Source organism: Thalassophryne amazonica, chromosome 5 (assembly GCF_902500255.1).
Source record: "Thalassophryne amazonica chromosome 5, fThaAma1.1, whole genome shotgun sequence".
NCBI classification, from domain to species: Eukaryota; Metazoa; Chordata; class Actinopteri; order Batrachoidiformes; family Batrachoididae; genus Thalassophryne; species Thalassophryne amazonica.
Genome location: NC_047107.1, coordinates 8,090,458 through 8,111,601, shown reverse-complemented (window position 1 = coordinate 8,111,601; position 21,144 = coordinate 8,090,458). Strand labels below are relative to the sequence as shown.

The window sequence follows — 21,144 nt, the reverse complement described above, 5'->3', positions numbered from 1 at the left end:
CTTGCTTGTTTGTGGCTGACCAAATACTTATTTTCCACCATGGTTTACAATTAAATTCTGTAAAAATCCTACAATGTGATTTTCTGGATTTTTTTCTCATTTTGTCTCTCATAGTGGAAGTGTACCCATGTTGAAAATTACAGACCTCTCTCATCTTTCTAAGTAGGAGAACTTGCATAATTAGGGGCTGATTAAATACTTTTTACCCCACTGTACATGAGAAATGGGAAAGGTTGAAGAGGAAAACTAGAAGGGTGGAAGTGACAGTCGGGACAGTTGACAGTATGACAGGTAAAGGAAGAGAGCTGGCTGATATGATGGAGGAGAATGGTAGACATATTGTGTGTGCAAGAGACCAAGTGGAAGGGAAGTAAGAGCAGTAGCATAGGTGGTGGGTTCAGGTCGTTGCATCATGGTGAGGACAGGAAGAGAAACGGTGTTGGGATTATTTTAAATGAAGAGTATGTTAAGATTGTGTTGGAGGTTAAGCAAGTATCTATCTGTCAGGGTGATGAGTGTGAAGTTGGAAATTGAAGGGGTGATGATGAATATCATCAGTGCATATGCCCCACAGGTAGGTTGCAAGATGAAGGAGAAAGACGTCTAAAGTGAGTTAGATGAGGTGGTGGAGTGGAAAGTGTGCATGAAAGAGTGGTGATAAGAGTGGACATCAATGGGCATGTTGGTGAAGGGAACAGCAGTGATGAGGAAGTAATGGGTTGATATGGTATCAAGGACAGGAATGTGGAAGGACAGATGGTAGTTGATTTTATACAAAGGATGGACATGGCTGTAGCAAACACCTACTTTAAGAAAAGGGAGGAGCACAGGGTAACATACAAGAGTGGAGGAAGGTGCACAGAGGTGGACTACATTCTGTGTAGGAGATGCAAGCTAAAAGAAAATGTTGTCTGTAAGGTGGTGGCAGGAGACAGTGTAATTAGACAGGATAGGATGATGGTTTGTAGGATGACTTTAGAGGTGAAGAAGAAGAGAGTAGAACTTGACAAAGTATCATGATGGAAACTGAAGGAGGAAGACTGTTGTGCAGGGCTGTGATATGAAAATTGTGAAATCCGAGGAAAATTTGCGGTGGGCCTGGGGTGCAAGCCCCCAGCAGCCTGGGTCTAGGGCCCATGGGGCCCCAGAAGCCAATTAATTTTGTATCTAATGATAAATTTTCAGCATCTCCTGGAAGAAAAAAATCACAAAAGAAGTGCATATTTAAATGATCCTAACTTGTGTGAAATTCGGTGAGCAGGTGAGAGAGGCACTGGATGGAGGGTAAGTAGTTTTGGACAGTTGGGACAACTGGAAAAGTACTGCAGATGTGGTGAGGGAGACAGCTGGGAAGGTGCTGGGTGTGACATCTGGACAGTGGACGGAAGACATGGAGACTTGGTGGTGGAACAAAGATGTCCAGGAAAGCATAAGGAGAAAGAGGTTGGCGAAAAATTATTGGCATAGTCAGAGAGAGGAAGAAAATAGACAGGAATACAAGGGGATATGGTGTAAGGTGAAAAGAGAAGTGGCAAAAGCTAAGAGGTATATAGCGAGCTGTACAAGACGTTGAACAGTAAGAAAGGAGAAAAGGACTTGTGCCGACTGGTCAGACAAAGGGACAGAGCTGGAAAGGATGTGCAGAAGGTTAGGGTGATAAAGGATGCACATGGTAATATGCTGACAAGCGGGAGGAGTGTGTTAAGAAGATGGAGGGAATATTTTGAGGAGCTGATGAATAAAGAAAATGAGTGAAAGAAAAGGCTGGATGATGTGAAGAGAGTAAATTGTGAAGTGTGAGACTGAGAATACTGAGGAAGTATAGAGAAGGCCAGATGGAGTTACATTGTGTGTTTCTGGATTTAGAGAAAGCTTATGATAGGGTGTCAAGAGAACAGTTGTGGTATTGCATGAGGAAGTTTGGAGTGGCAGATAAGTATGCGAGTATAGTGCAGGACATATGCAAGGATAGTGTGACAGTGGTGAGATGCATAGTAGGAATGACATATTCATTCAAGATGGAGGTGGGATCTTCAGGGTTGTCTTGGTGTCTTTCCTCACTCTTCACCTTCTTATACAGTCACTCAGTTTTTGGGAACTATCTACTCCACACAGATTTACCATAGAGTGCTATACTGTTTGTATTTCTTCATAATTCATGTAAATAATGTCCGAGACATAGACAGTGTCTTGGGAATGTTCACGTATCCATCCCGACTTGTCCGAAGAAGACTGTATATCAATCAATCAATCAATCAATTTTATTTATATAGCACCAAATCACAACAAACAGTTGCCCCAAGGCGCTTTATATTGTAAGGCAAGGCCATAGAATAATTACGTAAAAACCGCAATGGTCAAAACGACCCCCTGTGAGCAAGCACTTGGCGACAGTGGGAAGGAAAAACTCCCTTTTAACAGGAAGAAACCTCCAGCAGAACCAGGCTCAGGGAGGGGCAGTCTTCTGCTGGGACTGGTTGGGGCTGAGGGAGAGAACCAGGAAAAAGACATGCTGTGGAGGGGAGCAGAGATCAATCACTAATGATTAAATGCAGAGTGGTGCATACAGAGCAAAAAGAGAAACACTCAGTGCATCATGGGAACCCCCCAGCAGTCTAAGTCTATAGCAGCATAACTAAGGGATGGTTCAGGGTCACCTGATCCAGCCCTAACTATAAGCTTTAGCAAAAAGGAAAGTTTTAAGCCTAATCTTAAAAGTAGAGAGGGTGTCTGTCTCGCTGATCTGAATTGGGAGCTGGTTCCACAGGAGAGGAGCCTGAAAGCTGAAGGCTCTGCCTCCCATTCTACTCTTACAAACCCTAGGAACTACAAGTAAGCCTGCAGTCTGAGAGCGAAGCGCTCTATTGGGGTGATATGGTACTACGAGGTCCCTAAGATAAGATGGGACCTGATTATTCAAAACCTTATAAGTAAGAAGAAGAATTTTAAATTCTATTCTAGAATTAACAGGAAGCCAATGAAGAGAGGCCAATATGGGTGAGATATGCTCTCTCCTTCTAGTCCCCGTCAGTACTCTAGCTGCAGCATTTTGAATTAACTGAAGGCTTTTTAGGGAACTTTTAGGACAACCTGATAATAATGAATTACAATAGTCCAGCCTAGAGGAAATAAATGCATGAATTAGTTTTTCAGCATCACTCTGAGACAAGACCTTTCTGATTTTAGAGATATTGCGTAAATGCAAAAAAGCAGTCCTACATATTTGTTTAATATGCGCTTTGAATGACATATCCTGATCAAAAATGACTCCAAGATTTCTCACAGTATTACTAGAGGTCAGGGTAATGCCATCCAGAGTAAGGATCTGGTTAGACACCATGTTTCTAAGATTTGTGGGGCCAAGTACAATAACTTCAGTTTTATCTGAGTTTAAAAGCAGGAAATTAGAGGTCATCCATGTCTTTATGTCTGTAAGACAATCCTGAAGTTTAGCTAATTGGTGTGTGTCCTCTGGCTTCATGGATAGATAAAGCTGGGTATCATCTGCGTAACAATGAAAATTTAAGCAATACCGTCTAATAATACTGCCTAAGGGAAGCATGTATAAAGTGAATAAAATTGGTCCTAGCACAGAACCTTGTGGAACTCCATAATTAACTTTAGTCTGTGAAGAAGATTCCCCATTTACATGAACAAATTGTAATCTATTAGACAAATATGATTCAAACCACCGCAGCGCAGTGGTACACGTCATTCTGTGTTGCAACACCCACATTTGTCTCGTGCAGAATAAACGTGAGCACTGTTCGCTGGCAAGTTGAGTAAAGAGTTTGGCACTCATTTAGTTTTTGCCCTTCTCTCTTGAGTTTTATTTGTGTACTGGTCACTGTCAGTGAGTCAGTGAATCATTTTTGCTGCCTGTGTACATCAGAGGAGGACTGTCATAAATAAAGCTGGTTCTTAGTCGTATTGTCTGTTGGGTGAAGCAGGAAGGCAGCTCGTCTTGCCCCTGCCTCACCCTTCCTCCCTGCCTTTGATGAAAGCCCTCATCGCCAGAGAGAGAGAGAGAGAGAGAGAGAGAGAGAGGCGGACAAATCAGTCAGTGCTGCTGATGTATCCTCCGTCCGCCAAACGTGTACTGCACTCACAGCACATTGATCCTAGGTGCAGAGAAATTCTCACCCACTCATCTTCAACGGCTTACTCCAATTAAGGGTCAGGGGGGCTGGAGCCTATCCCAGCAGTCACAGGGTGTGAGGGGGATACACCCTGCCCTCATACTTTAGTGAGCTTCAATAAAACATCCCGCAGCCCCTCGCTCTGACAGCAGTGGCTCACTGACATCAATAGTACATTCTGTCACACCTCAGTGGACACGCGCCTCAGTCAGAGCAGTTTTTTTACTGCTCGCAGAGGAAAATCAGAGCATGTGGTGACCAAAACACTGCTGAGTAATCACAACTCCAGCCGAGGGAGAGATTATCCACGACTGATGAGTAATATGGAGTCCTTCCAGTAAATTCTGTGCTGCGTGCACAGCCCACACCCAAGACCTGCCCCAGAACAGCTCAGACGGAGGTCCGATCAGCAACAGCATGATACGAGCAAAACGTCAGCATCACACCAAAGCGAGGTGAAGGCTGTCACTTATCACACACAATATCAGGTGTAAATGTAAAAATGTCCAGGTTAAAAGAAGGTACTGTGTGGTATGTCTTTCTACAAAGCTTCCCACGTCTTATTACAGAGACCAGTCCCCCCCCCCCCCCCCCCCCCCCACACACACACACAAAACATAAATAATCAATGAACTAGAGCAGCATGAAACGGTCGATAACAGCTGCCATCTTCAACCCCAACAAGAGTGCAGCAGTCACAGTTATAATAACAACAACTATTAATAAATTGGCTGATTTCCGGTCACGTATCAGAATCATTACAAACCAGAAAGCTAAAAACACGATTAGAAAAACCAAGTCGGACATGAACATACTCCATAAATATCTAAACAGCATCGAAAAAAAAAACACACAGACTCTGAAAGCTCACCAGCTCACGACCGGACCATCTATTAGAGACATGTTCATATACGAGGTCTATTAGATAATAAACCGACCCTTTTATTTTTTTTTTAACTATATGGATTTGAATGATGTGCGATTACACCAATCATGCTTGAACCCTCGTGCGCATGCGTGAGTTTTTTCACGCGTGTCGTGACATCATTTCCCTGTGGGCAGGCCTTGAGTGAGATGTGGTCCCGCCCTCTCGGCTGAATTCCTTTGTTTCACACGCTGCTTGAGACGGCGCGCGTTGCTTTATCAAAAATTTTTCTGGACCTGTGAGGAATATCCGAGTGGACACTATTCGAGAAATTAAGCTGGTTTTCGGTGAAAAGTTTAACGGCTGATGAGAGATTATGGGGTGTTTCTGTCGGTGTAAGGACTTCCCACAGAGCGGGACGTCCTGCAGCACTTCCAGGCGCCGTCGTCAGCCTGTTTCGACCTGAAAACATCCTAATTTAAGGCTTAATTCACCCAGGATGTCGTGAGAGAACAGAGAAGATTCAGAAGAGGCCGGCATGAGGACTTTATGCGGACATTCCACTGTTTAAGGACATTTTTTAATGAAAGACGTGCGCGCATATTCGCCGAGTCGTTTCCGTGACGACTCGGCGAATCTGTGTGCGCCGCGACAGGAAAAACACCTCCGTGTTGAAAACCATTTGTAAAATTCAGGCGGCATTTGATGGCTTTCAACAAGTGAGTAACTGAGAAATTGTTTAACAGCTTGGGCATGTTCCAACTTGCCCGTTAAGGTTTCCAACACGGAGGTGTTTTTCCTGTCGCGACTCTGCCCGCACGTTCTTTCATTACAAAATGTCCGTTAACAATGGAATGTCCAAATAAACTCCTCATGCCGACTTCTTCTGAAAGTTCTCTGTTCTCTGATGACTTACTGGGTCAACAGAGCCTGAAATGTGGAAGTTTTCAACTTGAAACGGCAAGACGCTGCCGCCTCGAAGTGCAGATCGCTGTCAGGCGCCGTGGGCCGTCCTTACGGCGACACTACCAGACCAAATTCTCTCATCAGCCGTTAAAATTTTTACCGAAAACCACCTGAATTTATCGAATGGTGTCCACTCAGTTGTGCCTTACAGTTTTGAAAAAAGTTTGATCAAACAAAGCAGCAGTCTCTGAGCCATTCCTAAACAATGAAAAAAATCGACGAGAGGGTGGGCCACTCCTCACTCAAAGATTGCCCACAGGCGAATGACGTAACCGACAGGCGTGAAAAAACTCTCGCATGCTCACGAGGGTTCAAGCATGTCTTATGTAATCACACGTGATTCAAATCCATATGGTTTTTGGAAAAAATAATAAGGTCGGATACTTTTCTAATAGACCTTGTGTGTGTATATATATATATATATATATAAATAAAATAGCCATATAATAAACAAATTACTAACCTCACTTGCTCAGTTAATAATCCTTTATTATTATGTAATTATTATTTTTCCTTCCCACTGTCGCCAAGTGCTTGCTCACAGGGGGTCGTTTTGACCGTTGGGGTTTTTCTGTAATTATTGTATGGCTTTTGCCTTACAACATAAAGCGCCTTGGGGCAACTGTTTGTTGTGATTTGGTGCTATATAAATAAAATTGATTTGATTTGATTATGAAAAGAAATATATTGTCTGATTGTCCTTTAAATCACAACATCACTTTGTCTCATGTGGGTGTGCTGTGCTGGTCAAAAACAAAAACAACAGGTGTGGTCAAGCACGTCTACCAGAAGAAGGTGTTTTCAACTTGTCATTTACAATACTCGTGTTCATATCTTGCGGCTGTCCGATGCTGTAGACTGGGCTTCTGAGTGGCCAAAGCTCTCAACCATTTGGTAGGGCATATTGATATCAAATCAATCAATCAATCAAACTTTATTGCAGACTCCAATGTCCAAACAGACATATCATCACATACAATACATAAAACATACAGTATAAATAAGAGCAGTAAAAGATGCCATTTAAAAAAGTGCATACACATTAAAAGACACAAATACCAGTATTTCCACATATGGGACTGGTACCTGACAGAACTACACCTTGGATTAGTCAACTGCATAAATAGATTATTCTGGGACCCCTGCAGTCTAGATATAAACTTGTACATCAGTCTTCTCAAGGTGGCCTGAAAGGTGTTTAACCCCAAATCACAAAAAAAGCTTGCTGGCACTACGACCCCTGGTCTTCCTGGTCTTCTTGTTCTTCTTCATTATACGCAACCTGAAGTTTGTGCAAGCCCCCCCCCACTACGACCCCTGGTCTTCCTGGTCTTCTTCATTATACGCAACCTGACGTTTGTGTACCTGTGTACATAGGGGTACAGTAAGCTCTAAACAAGTTCACCTTCACTTCATCAGAGCAGAAGTGAAACTTTCTCACTAACCCATTTAGCTTGGACATACGAGGTCTGTGAGAAAAGTAATGGACCTTTTTATTTTTTTCAAAACCTATATGGATTTGATTCATATGTTTTTATGTCAGCCAAGCTTGAACCTTCGTGCGCATGCGTGAGTTTTTCCACGCCTGTCGGTTGCGTCATTCGCCTGTGGGCAGGCTTTGAGTGAGCACTGCTCCACCCCTCTCATCGCTGTTTCATTGCGAGGAAATGGCAGAATGATGTGGGCTTTTTTTCCATCAGAATTTTTTCAGAAACTGTTAGAGACAGGCAGCTGGAAACCATTCGAAAAATTTTATCTGGTTTTCGGTGAAAATTTTACGGGCTTCACAGAGAATAAGGAGTGTTACTACAGCTTTAAGGACGCCCCACAATGGCACACGGCGCGCCATGCTCTGAACCGCCATCGAGAGGCAGAAACCACCACATCATTTCTAAACGGATGGCTGTGTGGAGCCGGGACCGTCATGTGCAATTTCTCTGATTATCACAAGAGCTGGACATCAGCCATTTTCCGGCAGATTTCACTTTTAACAAGAGATTTTGTCATGGAAAGCCGCACGGAGGCTTCGCGCGTCACGACCGATTCACTGATGAAGTGAGACAAAGGAACACCTCCGTTTCGGAGTGTTAGAGGACAAGTTGGGACATGTCCAGCTCTCCACAATTTCTCTTATACTCACTCGACTGGTAAGCACTGAAAGCCGAGATAGGCTTGTCCCAACTTGTCACAACATTTATTTCTGGCCCCATTCCAACAGTAGGGCGCGGCAACGAACTTTTTAGTAGACTTCTCAGCATAAACACGGCTTCAGTATACATGCAAAGATTAAGTTGTGGGTTTTACTGACAATTTTAACGTGTTTTGGCATAAAGAAACTCTCTATAAACCCAATGGAATCCACCCAAATAACTCCACCGCACGTTTGCTTGCTGCTAATATACAATATGCTATTCAAGTGGCCACTTGCTATGCTAGAAATGACTGATTGAATACAGACAAGACATCATCAGAACTTTATATTTCCGACACGATCTCGCATCCGCTTGAAAAAGGAGTCCATGCTAGTAACTCCCCCTGCTGTTCCCTCCAGCCATCATCTATACACACCTCGCAATTTCTGATTACCGTATTGATACACCATGCATCTTTTAGGCACAAAAGACGATGACTACAAGGGGTAAATGAGTCAAACTTAAATCTAGTTTCAAAACATACTTTGTGTGCATCAGTGGAAACGACCCTTACACCAACCACTGTAGGACTAGCTCTGCTGAATGTCAAGTCACTCTTAAATAAGTCGTTTTTAAGTTAATGATCTGATTTGTACACACTTTCTTGATTTTATGCTTTTGACTGAAACATGGCTTGATCAGGCTAAGACTGTGACTGTCCTTATTGAATCTGCTCCCCCAAATTTTAATTTCATGAGCACTACCTGTGAGAAGAAGAGAGGGGGTGGAATCGCCCTAATATTCAGTGCATCATTTCAGTATAAGCAGTTATTCTTTGGGGACTTCACATCTTTTGAATATCTATGTTCACTTATTAAGAGTTCTCCCAACATTCTGTTACTGACCATTTACAGGCCCCCAAGAATATCTGTAAAACTATTTCTTGAAGAATTTAGTGAACTGCTGTCAACCATTTGCATTGAGTCTGACTCTGTTCCCATCACAGGGGATTTTTAATCTGCATGTAGATAATTCTGAAAACACAGATGCAAGGGATTTTTTTTATGCTCATGGACACTTTTATCTTAACACAGCATGTACAGGGGCCAACCCGTTCACATGGTTATACCCTTGACCTGGTATTGTCCAAGGGCCTAAATGTTTTTACAAATGTTATGGACTTGGTGTTGTCTGATCATTTTTGTGTGTTTTTTGATGTGCATGTACCCCCTTCTTCAGAATTGGTCTGGGACTGTAAGAAAGAGAGTCATAAATGAGAACAATGCTGTTCTTTTTGAGCAAGCAATCACTCAGAGCCTGCCCCAGACATTACACTCTGTAGATAATATGATGACTAATTTCACCTTAAAGATGACACAAATTATGGATGACATTGCTCCTATGAAAATGAAAAAAATCAACAACAATCAAAGTGCACCATCGAGATGAAATTCAATAGTTAATCTAGCAAAGCGAAATTGCAGGAAAACCGAGAGAAAATGGCGACAGTCTGGGCTTCACATTGACTACCAAATCCATAAGGATATGCTGCAGCTGTATAATTGTGAAATTTGTAAGGCAAGACAGGCCTTTTTTTCTGATATTATTGAGAGAAAAATAAATAATGCTCATGTTCTATTCTCTACTGTTGAGGGATTAACAAATCCTCCAAATAACCTAGCACCCGAGCTTCTCTCTGTACACAAATGCAACGAGTATGTGTCCTTTTTTCATAATAAGATTGAGAAAATTAGATTGAACATAATATCAAAATTGCAAATAACTAATTTATTGGAACTACTAGCTACTGAAAGAGGGCCTCTACACATTATGTCAGAATTTAACTTGATCAACCATGAAACACTTATTAAAACAGTTAAAAATCTCAGCTCTGCCACTTCCCAACTGGACACATTGCCCACTAGTTTTTTCAAAAGTGTGCTTCATCTCATCGTAGCAGATGTGCTTCTGATGATAAACACATCATTACAAACTGGCACTTTTCCTAGGTCCCTTAAAATTGCAGTTGTAAAGCCCCTGCTCAAAAATAATATCTTGGATCCATAAGTATTGAGTAACTACAGACCTATTTGCAATCTTCCTTTTATTGGAAAAATAATTGAGAAACTTGTTTTTAACCAATTAACTGTTTTTTTTAATCGACAAATAATTATTATGATGAGTATCAATCAGGCTTTCAAGCTTATCATAGCACTGAAACAACCCTTGTTAAGGTAATCAATGACATTCGTCTAAACACTGATGCAGGGAAAGCATCTGTCCTGGTACTACTGGACCTCAGTGCAACTTTTGATACAGTTGACCACCAGACACTACTCCATCGACTAGAGCACTGGGTTGGTTTTTCAGGTGTTAAAATGGCTACAATCTTACCTACAAGACAAGATCTGTTTTGCTGCCATAGGAAACTATTCCTCAGTACCAGCATCCTTGACCTGTGGTATCCCTCAGGGATCAATCCTAGGCCCTTTACTGTTCAATTTGTACATGTTCCCACTTAGCCAGATCATCAGGAAGAATGCAGTGTGTTATCATAGCTATGCAGATGACACTCAAATCTACCTTGCTCTGGCTCCAAACAATTATGTGCCCCTTTGGCTCACTCTATCAGTGTCTAAATCAGATTACCAGCTGGATGTCACAAAACATCCTTCAGCTGAACTCTGATAAAACTGAAGTCATCATATTTGGTAAGGAGGAACAAAAACTCAAGATTGCAAATCTGCTTGAGACAAAGGGACTGAAGGCAAAGGATGTTGTTAGAAAACTTGGTGTCATCATTGATAACAATCTGAGATTTGACAGTCATGTGAAATCAGTCACTAAATCGGCTTTCTTTCATCTGAAGAATATTGCAAAATTAAGGGACCTCGTGTCAGCAACAGACTTAGAAAAACCTATCCACGCTTTTATTACAAGTCAGGTGGATTATTGTAATGCCCTTTTAACCGGACTTCCAAAAAAGACTATAAAGCAGTTACAAGTCATACAAAATGCAGCTGCTAGAGTTTTGACTAAAACAAAAAGAAGCGAGCACATTACCCCTGTTCTAAGGTTTTTACATTGGCTTCCAGTAAGCTACAGAATTGATTTTAAAGCTTTGCTTCTTGTTTTTAAAGCATTTAATGGCAGTGGCCCAAAATACATACATGACATGTTCAAACAGTATTTCCCAATGAATCACTCAGGTCTCAAAATAAAAACCTTCTAGTGGAACTCACCACTTAAAACTGGTGAAACTGCTTTTAGTGTGTATGTCGCTAAACTTTGGAACAGGCTACCAGATGAAGTTAAAGATGTTTTTTTTTAAAACAAACTCAAGACAAAGCTTTTTAATGAAGCATATTATAATTTTTTTTTTTTTTTGCTTGTACCTTCTATTTCTTATCTTGTTTTGCTTTATACTATATCCTGTTTTATCTTGCATTTGATTTTTATAATTTTTATTGTTTTACTTTTTTCTCTATTTTTTTCTATATTTCAAATGTGTTCTATTGCACTGTTTTTATTATCTGTAAAGCACATTGAAATGCTTGAAGTACGAAATGTGCTCAATAAATAAAGTTGCCTTGCCTTAGCCTTAGCTTCTGCATGGGGGCCAGAAACATACCTATTCCACCCAGGCTTGGCATTCACAGCTTTATTAGGGAGAGTGAGTAGAGGTCTGCTAGCTTCTGATAAGGCAAACACAATAAAATTGTACATTTCACAGAGGTGTCACTACAATTGACACCGGAACATAGAACGGCATGCAAAGGTAAATGTGTGTTGCTCAAGAGTGCATCTGATCTACCACAATAAAACAATACATCCTCTGAGGACAGTTTAGTCCAGTGTATCTTAGCCTCACTTGCACTATTATCCTCCCTCATTATCCCAGGGAGACTGACAGTGTTAAGTGTGAACTCAATGGGCAAATGATCAGTTGTGGTAGCCTCATACAGTACTTTCATTGGCCCAAGCGTTGCATGAGCATCTGCAGTACATATCACATGATCAAGCCAGCTAGTTGTTCTATGGGCTTCACTAAAGTAGGTGAAGCTGTCTGCAAGTAGAAGCACCTGACTAGATAGAACCAAATTATTGCCGTCACACATCCTGATCATATGCTTGGCAAAGGAGGAAGCATTATCAGAGCTATCCGCATTCATATCTACCATAACATAAATGGTTGTGCAGCAATTATCAGCAATAAAAGAGTTAATAAATGCCAACCTATTCACATATTCATTATCATTATGTCCAGACTCATACGGTGTGTAGATATTCAGAATGATAAATTCTGTGTTACTCATCCTGACCTGGTGAGGCAAATTCAAGGCAAATTCTTTGCTTCGAAACTTTGTTTAACGTTGTACTACATATGCTAGGCCGGTGTGTAGTGCTGCAATGTCCCCAGAAAAAAAAAAAAAAAACAACACAGAAGAAGACTAGAGCATAACAGCTAATGAAATAAGCAACAATAGCTACACATTTCCAACGTGACAGACAGAGTAAAAAAATAGGCTTTTAAGAGAAAGACGGTTCACATTGTTCATCTGAAATAGACCTACTGTGCATTTAAAGCAAAGCAGTGTGTTTGTCTCTTTTTAAAAACACACTGCTAGAGCAAACACGTAGAGCAAACACACAGTTTGCTCTACGTGTGACTATTTGCCCGGTGGCCGGCTGCTGTCTCTCTGCCCAGTGTGAGTGGAGCCCCTCACACAGCTACAGCTCCATTCCCGGCCACACTGACAGTTTCTGAAAGCAGATCCTCTAAGCAAAAGTTCACTCTTTCAACTGTGTTCTGCTCAGACTCGCACTGAGTGTTTCACTTTTTAATTTTCGTTTTTTGGGAAACACACAACACTTCACAAACACTGTAACTTGAAATAAAATAAAAATAAAAAAATGTTGAGGCTTGCATGTTCAACCTCCAGCTGAAATGCATCTGCTGAAAAAGAGGGATTAAAAACACACACACACACACACACACACACACACACACACACACACACACACACACACACACACACACACACACACACACACACACACACACACACACACACAGAGCTTGTTGTCTTTTCTGCAATCTGCTGTAAACAGGTGCTGTTAATTTGACAAAGAGAGACAGTGGCGGAAGACATTAAAAGCACTACACATTTCACTCATGGCACCAACATGATGCTTCAGTCACTCATGGTTACAGCAACATATCAACTGACTTAACTAAACTAACTAAACCAATTGAACTACAAAAACACAATAAATCAATAACACTAACAACACTGTTAAACTAACGTGAACCACGATTACAACATTTAAATCCTCAAAACCCCAAACTCCCATGGCGCACTGCAGCATAACTAGGGCCAAAACGATTAGTTGAGTGCCTTTGGACTCCGGCGACTGCAGTCGCATGTCGCCTCTCTCCTCTATCTCTGCTTCAACCTTCGAAGCCACCGGACTGTGAATTCTTCAAGCTATATTTCTGTGAAGGCTCTCAGTTGTCCAGGTGGTTTTCATAGTAGAGAAGCTTGAATCTTCAACTGGACTGGGTTGCTTGACGCGAGAACGTTTTGCTTTAAATCGCAGAAGCTTCCTCAGCTAAAATTCTTGCTCTGGTAGTCCGACTTCTGTCTTGACCCTTGTAGAGAAGAACAAACAGAAGCCACAAAAGCTGGAGTTTTAAACCTAACCAGACCCCTCCTACCGAGAGGCAGACTGCAATTGGCTAGTGACTAAACAATTGCTTTAATTAGCACCTATTGTGCTCTAGTTAGCACCCTCCTGATGACAGGGTAGCTGTCCCTCCTAACGATGGGACTGACGCCTCTCCTGACGGCATGAATGACTCATTACCATAACCAAAAGACTGAAACTGCTTTGACCTGAGTACCCCATTGTAAACAGGGGACAAAGCGTCTCTCAGACCCCCTCCCCAGTTAAGGCTGGGTTTCAACTGTTCCACATACAATACCTCCTTCACCCCTCTCTCAAACCATTTCTTCTCTCTGGCTGAGATTTTAACTTCCTTGTCCTCAAACGTGTGGATTGTGTCTTTAAGGTGGAGATGAACTGCAGACTGTTCCAGTGGACCTCAGTCTGCAGTTCATCTGCTTCAGTCCGCTTCTTAACTCCTCTTAAAGCCATTAAAATATGTCAATCGTGACTGTGAGTCACTTTTGTGCAGATTAAAGTCGCTAAGTGGGACTCTTGTCTTGTTGCAGTCAAGAAACGAGAATCGTCCTCCGTTCCATTGGCACAGCTCCAAATGCTGTGCGGCTCTCTGCCGAGACAGAGTCCGGTCGCAATTAAAAACTTCAAAATGAATTGCTGCTTTAAATAAAATGACACCTCTTTCCTAAAGTTGTAATACAGAAAATAAACTACAATTGACTAAAACATTTTTTTTCTTCCCAAAATGAGATGTTATTCTTTATGAATTAAACTGATGCTGACGTGAAGCACAGTCAGCTGCAAGAGTTCAGCTCAGAGGAATGGAAAGACATTCATGCCAATAATGTCTGAAAGGAAATGCTTTTGACATCAACTACAGATTTTGTTTATTTCTATTTATGTTCAGAGATCAAGGCGCCACCATGTAGAGTTTATTTAGGTCCAGAGTTTAAGGATCCAGTGACCAATTTCATATTTATTTACTGAATCTCAATTCCATGGGCCGGCTGGTGGCCAAGTGGTTAATGCGCTTGGTTTCAGTGTAGAAATCCCAAATTCAAATCCCACCCCTGCCACATTTAATGTGGAGCTGCGTCAGGAAGGGCATCCGGCGTAAAACCTGTGCCAGTTCAACATGCAGATCCACCTTGGATTTGCTGTGGTGACCCCAAGTGCAAACAAGGGACTTACTAAGGCTGAATCTCAATTCTACCCCTTGGCCCTTCCCCTTACCCCTTCCCCTCCGTTTTGCGCGGGCACAAGAGACAGAGGGGTGTCTCAATTCTCTTTTTGGAGCGAGACGGAGAGGTAGGCAGAGGGCTTCAAACCCCTCCGTTTGGAGGGAATCTGGATGCACACTCCGTATGGAGGGGTAGGAGGAGCTTACCGCTGTCTCCACAGAAACAAACATGGCGCCGAAAGAGCCGCACAAATGAAGTGGCTTTCATTACAAATTACGCTGTTTAGAAAGTTATAACTTGCCAAAAAACTTTACAGGCAGTTGCCTATGACAGCAACGTGTATGCTGCTGGATGCATGTTGCATATATTGTCGTTCTGAAGGATACTGTAACTTTGCTCGTGCGCTGAAGTGTTAATGCATATACACACGAACGCTACGATAAGACACTTTTATATCTCACAATGGAGAAAATCATGATAAAGGATAAGCACGTTAATTTGTATGTTCATAAATCTTTGGATAATATCGATCCCTGCTGTTGGATTTCAAGGTCTGTAACGTGTGTGTATTTTGTAAACAAACAGGGAGCCCTGAGCACACTCGTCTCCTAATAAGCTTTCAGGCAGAAAATGATAAGTTTCATCAATGGGAGTAAGTTGGAAAATATATACACACATGTATACGTGTAACACATAACCTGACGTCCTAATACACTGCTATTATTTGTCAAGGAAATTTCTAAAGGAAATAGGTCTGGATGCAAAAAATGGGAGAATTTGAAAAAGAAATATAAGGTTAACAGAACTCGATGCAGCCCATAACATACATACAGGTGCTGGTCATATAATTAGAATATCATTAAAAAGTTGATTTATTTCAGTAATTCCATTCGAAAAGTGAAACTTGTATATATTCATTGCACACAGACTGATATATTTGAAATATCAATATATAAATATATTGATATATTTGATATATTAAGTGTTTATTTATTTTAATTACTAATTAATTCAGTAATTACAAATCAATCATTAAATATTACTATTAGATTGATTATTATTTGTATTATTAACACTAATTAATTAATTATTAATACTATTAATTATTATTATAAATTTCGGTTGCCATGTTAATACACAGTGAAGACGGCAGTTTGACACGGGCAGGTTTTTTTGTCTCCTAAGGTGGAGGGGTGTCTCAATTCATAGGGCTAGAGGCATACCCCTTCACCTTACCCCTTGTTTTAAAGGGGTAGGCGTAGGGGTAGGACCAAGGGGAAGGGGAACAAAAAAGAATTGAGATTGGGGGTAAGACTCAATAAAATGTTGTTGACATAGAAAACCTGTAAAGCCTACTTCTAGTACACAGAACATTCACAAGCAGTATCGATAAGGGAACGATAAGGAATCGGATCGATAAGCGGAATCGACAATGGTATCGATAAACTCTTAATACCCATCCCTAACCACGCTCCGTGCTCCGTTTCCATCATGGATCTTCGGCAATGTTCGTTAGCATTTTTAAATGCGCAGGAAGCTGCAGGAAACGAAGACAAACAAGACGCAAATCTAACAGAACACTTTGAAATTCGAATTGAAATATGTTTAAACTACAACCACCCAAACCCGGACAACAACCAGGAAAGAGTTTTGCTAAAGGTTTTGGAAGAGGAAGAGATTGAGTTAAGGGAGAGAGACAGGCTATATGAAAGAAACAAGACGAAGAGAGGTTTTGTCCCAACCTGGCCACAGAAATGGCTGCGGCTGTTGTGTGGGCCGCCAGAAGAGGAGGTACTGCTGGCCCACCACCAGAGGGCGCCCTGCCTGAAGTGCGGGCTTCAGGCACGAGGGGGCGCTGCCGCCTTACAGGAACAGCCGAGGTGACAGCTGTCACTCATCAACTATGACAGCTGTCACCGATCATCTGCACTTCACCCCGGATAAAAGCAGGATGACACCTCCACCACGTCGCCGAGATATCGTACTTCTTGGAGATAACTTTCTCTGCCTGCGTATTGTACTAATTGATTTCAAGAGCTACTTTGTTGCAGCTGTCTACCCAGAGGACCGGCGTGGGCCGCGACTGTTTCGTTCTACGTCCCACCAGATAAGTGGTACTCAGACGCTGCACGAGTGTGTGTTAGAGGTGGAGGTGGAATTCCCACCGTTGTTGTGTACACACACCCACACTTGACTGTCTTTGCTCTTCGCCAGCAGTATCAGATCCGACATGCTGAGACGGTGGCCACCTGGGGAATTCGGGACCTGGCGGCTCCAGTATTCTTCAGGTTCGGTGGCGGTGGAAATCGTATGGTTCCGGTTCATCTCCAGACGGACGTCTCCTATCGTCGAGCCTGCCCACACGACACCTTTAACCACTGACTTGTATTTATTCTATAATCTGCTGTGTGTGGTTGTGACATTCACAACAGTAAAGTGTTCAAATTTAACTCCCTCTATTGTCCGTTCATTTGCGCCCCCTGTTGTGGGTCTGTGTCACTACACTTTCCCAACAGGATATCTTGGCCAGCGTCATGGACTCCGAGGGGCGTCACCCAGCAATTGAACGACCAATGGGAGAGCAGGGTGAACAGGCGTCTGCAGGAGGCGTGATTGGTGAGTTGCAGCACATCCTCACTGCCTTTACGGCTCGGTTGGATCAGATGACCGAGCAAAACATCCTCCTGAAACGCAGGGTGGAGGCTCTCTCCACACAGGTGGCAGCGAGCGCTCAGGGCGCTGCTGCAGCTCCTCCTCCTGCCGACCCTGTGCAAGATATGAACGTTCCAGTGGTCGTTCAACAACCCCTCCCACCATCCACTGAAGCATACATAAGCCCCCCAGAGCCATACGGAGGTTGTGTGGAGACGTGCGCGGACTTTCTCATGCAGTGTTCGCTCGTCTTTGCACAACATCCCGTCATGTACGCGTCTGATGCTAGTAAAGTAGCTTATGTAATTAATCTGCTTCGAGGAGAGGCATGCGCTTGGGCTACGGCGCTTTGGGAGCAAAATTCACGGTTCCTTCATATGTATACTGGGTTTGTGAGAGAGTTCAGAACAGTGTTTGATCACCCTAATAGAGGAGAGACCGCTTCAACAGTGCTGCTGTCAATGCGCCGGGGGCGCCGGCACGCAGCCGAATATGCAGTCGACTTCCGCATCGCGGCTGTGAGGTCCGGCTGGAATAACGTTGCGCTCCGCGCCGCCTTCGTAAACGGACTGTCGTCGGTCCTGAAGGAGCACCTGGTAGCTAAGGAAGAACCGCGGGATTTAGATGGGCTTATCGATCTCGTTATACGGTTAGACAATCGGTTGGAGGAACGCCGTCGGGAGCGAGGCGAAGGATGTGGCCGGGCACGAGCCGTCCCTCTCCCTTCCGGGTTCAAAAAGGTTCCGCCCTCCCCACACTCCACAGCCGCAGCGCTCCGTGGGGCAACAGCTCCCCCTGCTGACGTTGCTAGGGAAACGCACAGGGCCAAAATGAGAACCGCTGACAGAATGAGGAGGCTGGTCCACGGGGAGTGTTTTCTCTGCAGCTCAAAAGAGCACATACAGAAAAACTGCCCCAAACGGCCAAAACGACAACACCCGCCCTTAGAGACTGGGCTAAGGGGGGGTCATAACATTCACGTGGGACACACACATATCGCCACACGACTCCCAGTCACAATCCTGAGCGGGGATTTAACCCTTCAAGCCCCAGCACTGGTGGACACGGGGTCCGAAGGGAATCTGCTAGACAGCAGATGGGCAAGGGAGGTAGGGCTCCCTCTGGTGGCACTTCCTTCGCCATTGCAGGTGCGGGCACTAGATGGCACCCTTCTCCCTTTAATCATGCACAAGACACCACCTGTAACTCTGGTGGTGTCTGGGAATCATCGGGAGGAGATCGAGTTTTTTGTGACTCCTTCTACCTCCCGCGTGATTTTGGGCTTCCCGTGGATGCTAAAACACAATCCCCGGATTGATTGGCCGTCCGGGGTGGTGGTACAGTGGAGCGAGACCTGCCATCGGGTGTGTTTAGGATCCTCGGTCCCCCCCGGTTCTCAGGCTAAGGAGCAGGTCAAAGTCCCTCCCAATCTGTCGGCGGTGCCGGCTGAGTACCACGATCTTGCTGACGTTTTCAGCAAGGATCGGGCACTCACCCTTCCCCCGCACCGTCCGTACGATTGCGCCATCGATTTGATTCCAGGCATGGAGTTCCCGTCCAGCAGGCTGTACAACCTCTCACGACCTGAGCGAGAATCGATGGAGACCTACATCTGGGACTCCTTAGCTGCCGGGCTGATCCGGAACGCCACCTCCCCGATGGGAGCAGGTTTCTTTTTTGTGGGCAAGAAAGATGGCGGTCTTCGTCCATGCATTGATTATCGGGGGCTGAACGAGATCACGGTTCGCAACCGATACCCGTTGCCTTTGGTGGATTCGGTGTTCACCCCCCTGCATGGAGCCAAAATATTCACAAAGCTGGATCTTAGGAACGCATATCACCTAGTTTGGGTCCGGAAGGGAGACGAGTGGAAGACGGCATTCAACACCCCGTTAGGTCATTTTGAGTACCTCATCATGCCGTTCGGCCTCACTAACGCCCCCGCGACATTCCAAGCTTTGGTAAATGACGTCTTGCGGGACTTCCTGCACCGATTCGTCTTCGTGTATCTGGACGATATACTCATTTTTTCTCCGGACCCTGAGACTCATGTACGGCATGTATGTCAGGTCCTGCAGCGGTTGTTGGAGAACCGGCTGTTTGTGAAGGGCGAGAAGTGTGAGTTTCACCGCACCTCTTTGTCCTTCCTGGGGTTTATCATCTCCTCCAACTCCGTCGCCCCGGATCCGGCCAAGGTCGCGGCGGTGAGAGACTGGCCCCAACCTACGAGCCGGAGGAAGCTGCAACAGTTCCTCGGCTTCGCAAATTTTTTACAGGAGGTTCATTAAGGGGTATAGTCAGGTAGTTAGCCCCCTGACAGCCCTGACCTCACCAAAAGTTCCCTTCACCTGGTCGGATCGGTGCAATGCCGCGTTCAGGGAGTTGAAACAGCGCTTCTCGACTGCACCCGTCTTGGTGCAGTCTGATCCCAGTCGCCAGTTTGTGGTTGAAGTGGACGCCTCTGACTCAGGGATAGGAGCCGTGCTATCCCAGAGCAGAGAGACCAATAAGGTTCTTCACCCGTGTGCCTATTTCTCCCGCAGGTTGACCCCAGCAGAGCGGAACTATGACGTGGGCAATCGAGAACTCCTAGCAGTGAAAGAGGCTCTTGAGGCCTTTCACGGTTTTTACTGACCACCGGAACCTGGAGTATATCAGGACCGCCAGGCGACTGAACCCCAGGCAAGCCCACTGGTCACTGTTCTTCGGCCGTTTTGACTTCCGGATCACCTACCGCCCCGGGACCAAAAACCAGAGGTCGGATGCCTTGTCCCGGGTGCATGAACACTAAGTCAAGACCGAGCTGTCGGATCCACCGGAACCCATCGTACCGGAGTCCACTATCGTGGCCACCCTTACCTGGGACGTGGAGAAGACCGTCCGGGAGGCCCTGGCACGGAGCCCGGATCCCGGAACAGGGCCGAAGAATAGACTATACGTCCCACCAGAAGCCAGGGCTGCCGTCCTGGACTTCTGTCACGGGTCCAAGCTCTCCTGCCACCCAGGGGTTTGTAGGACCGTGGCAGTGGTCCGGCAGCGCTTCTGGTGGGCGTCCCTGGAGGCTGACGTCCGGGCTTACATCCAGGCCTGCACCACCTGCGCCAGGGGCAAGGCGGACCACCAAAAGGCACAGGGACTCCTTCAGCCGCTTCCTGTGCCTCATCGCCCCTGGTCCCACATCGGTCTGGATTTCGTCACGGGCCTCCCGCCGTCCCGGGGGCACACCACCATCCTCATGATAGTGGACCGGTTCTCCAAGGCGGCCCACTTCGTGGCCCTCCCGAAGCTCCCGTCGGCCCAGGAGACAGCGGATATCCTGGTCCACCATGTCGTACGTCTGCATGGGATACCAACAGACATCGTCTCAGATCATGGTCCCCAGTTTTCCTCGCAGGTTTGGAAGAGTTTCTGCCGGGAGCTGGGGGCCACCGTGAGCCTCTCGTCTGGGTATCACCCTCAGACCAACGGACAGGCTGAACGGGCTAATCAAGAGCTGGAGCAGGCCCTGCGATGTACTACATCCG

General features: G+C 44.7%; 1 protein-coding gene across 1 annotated transcript in view; it reads right to left on the bottom strand.

Annotated features, from left to right (window-relative positions):
* ccdc92 (coiled-coil domain containing 92) overlaps positions 1-21,144 on the bottom strand; it is a 146,484-nt gene that overhangs the window by 116,803 nt on the left and 8,537 nt on the right. The window lies entirely within an intron of this gene.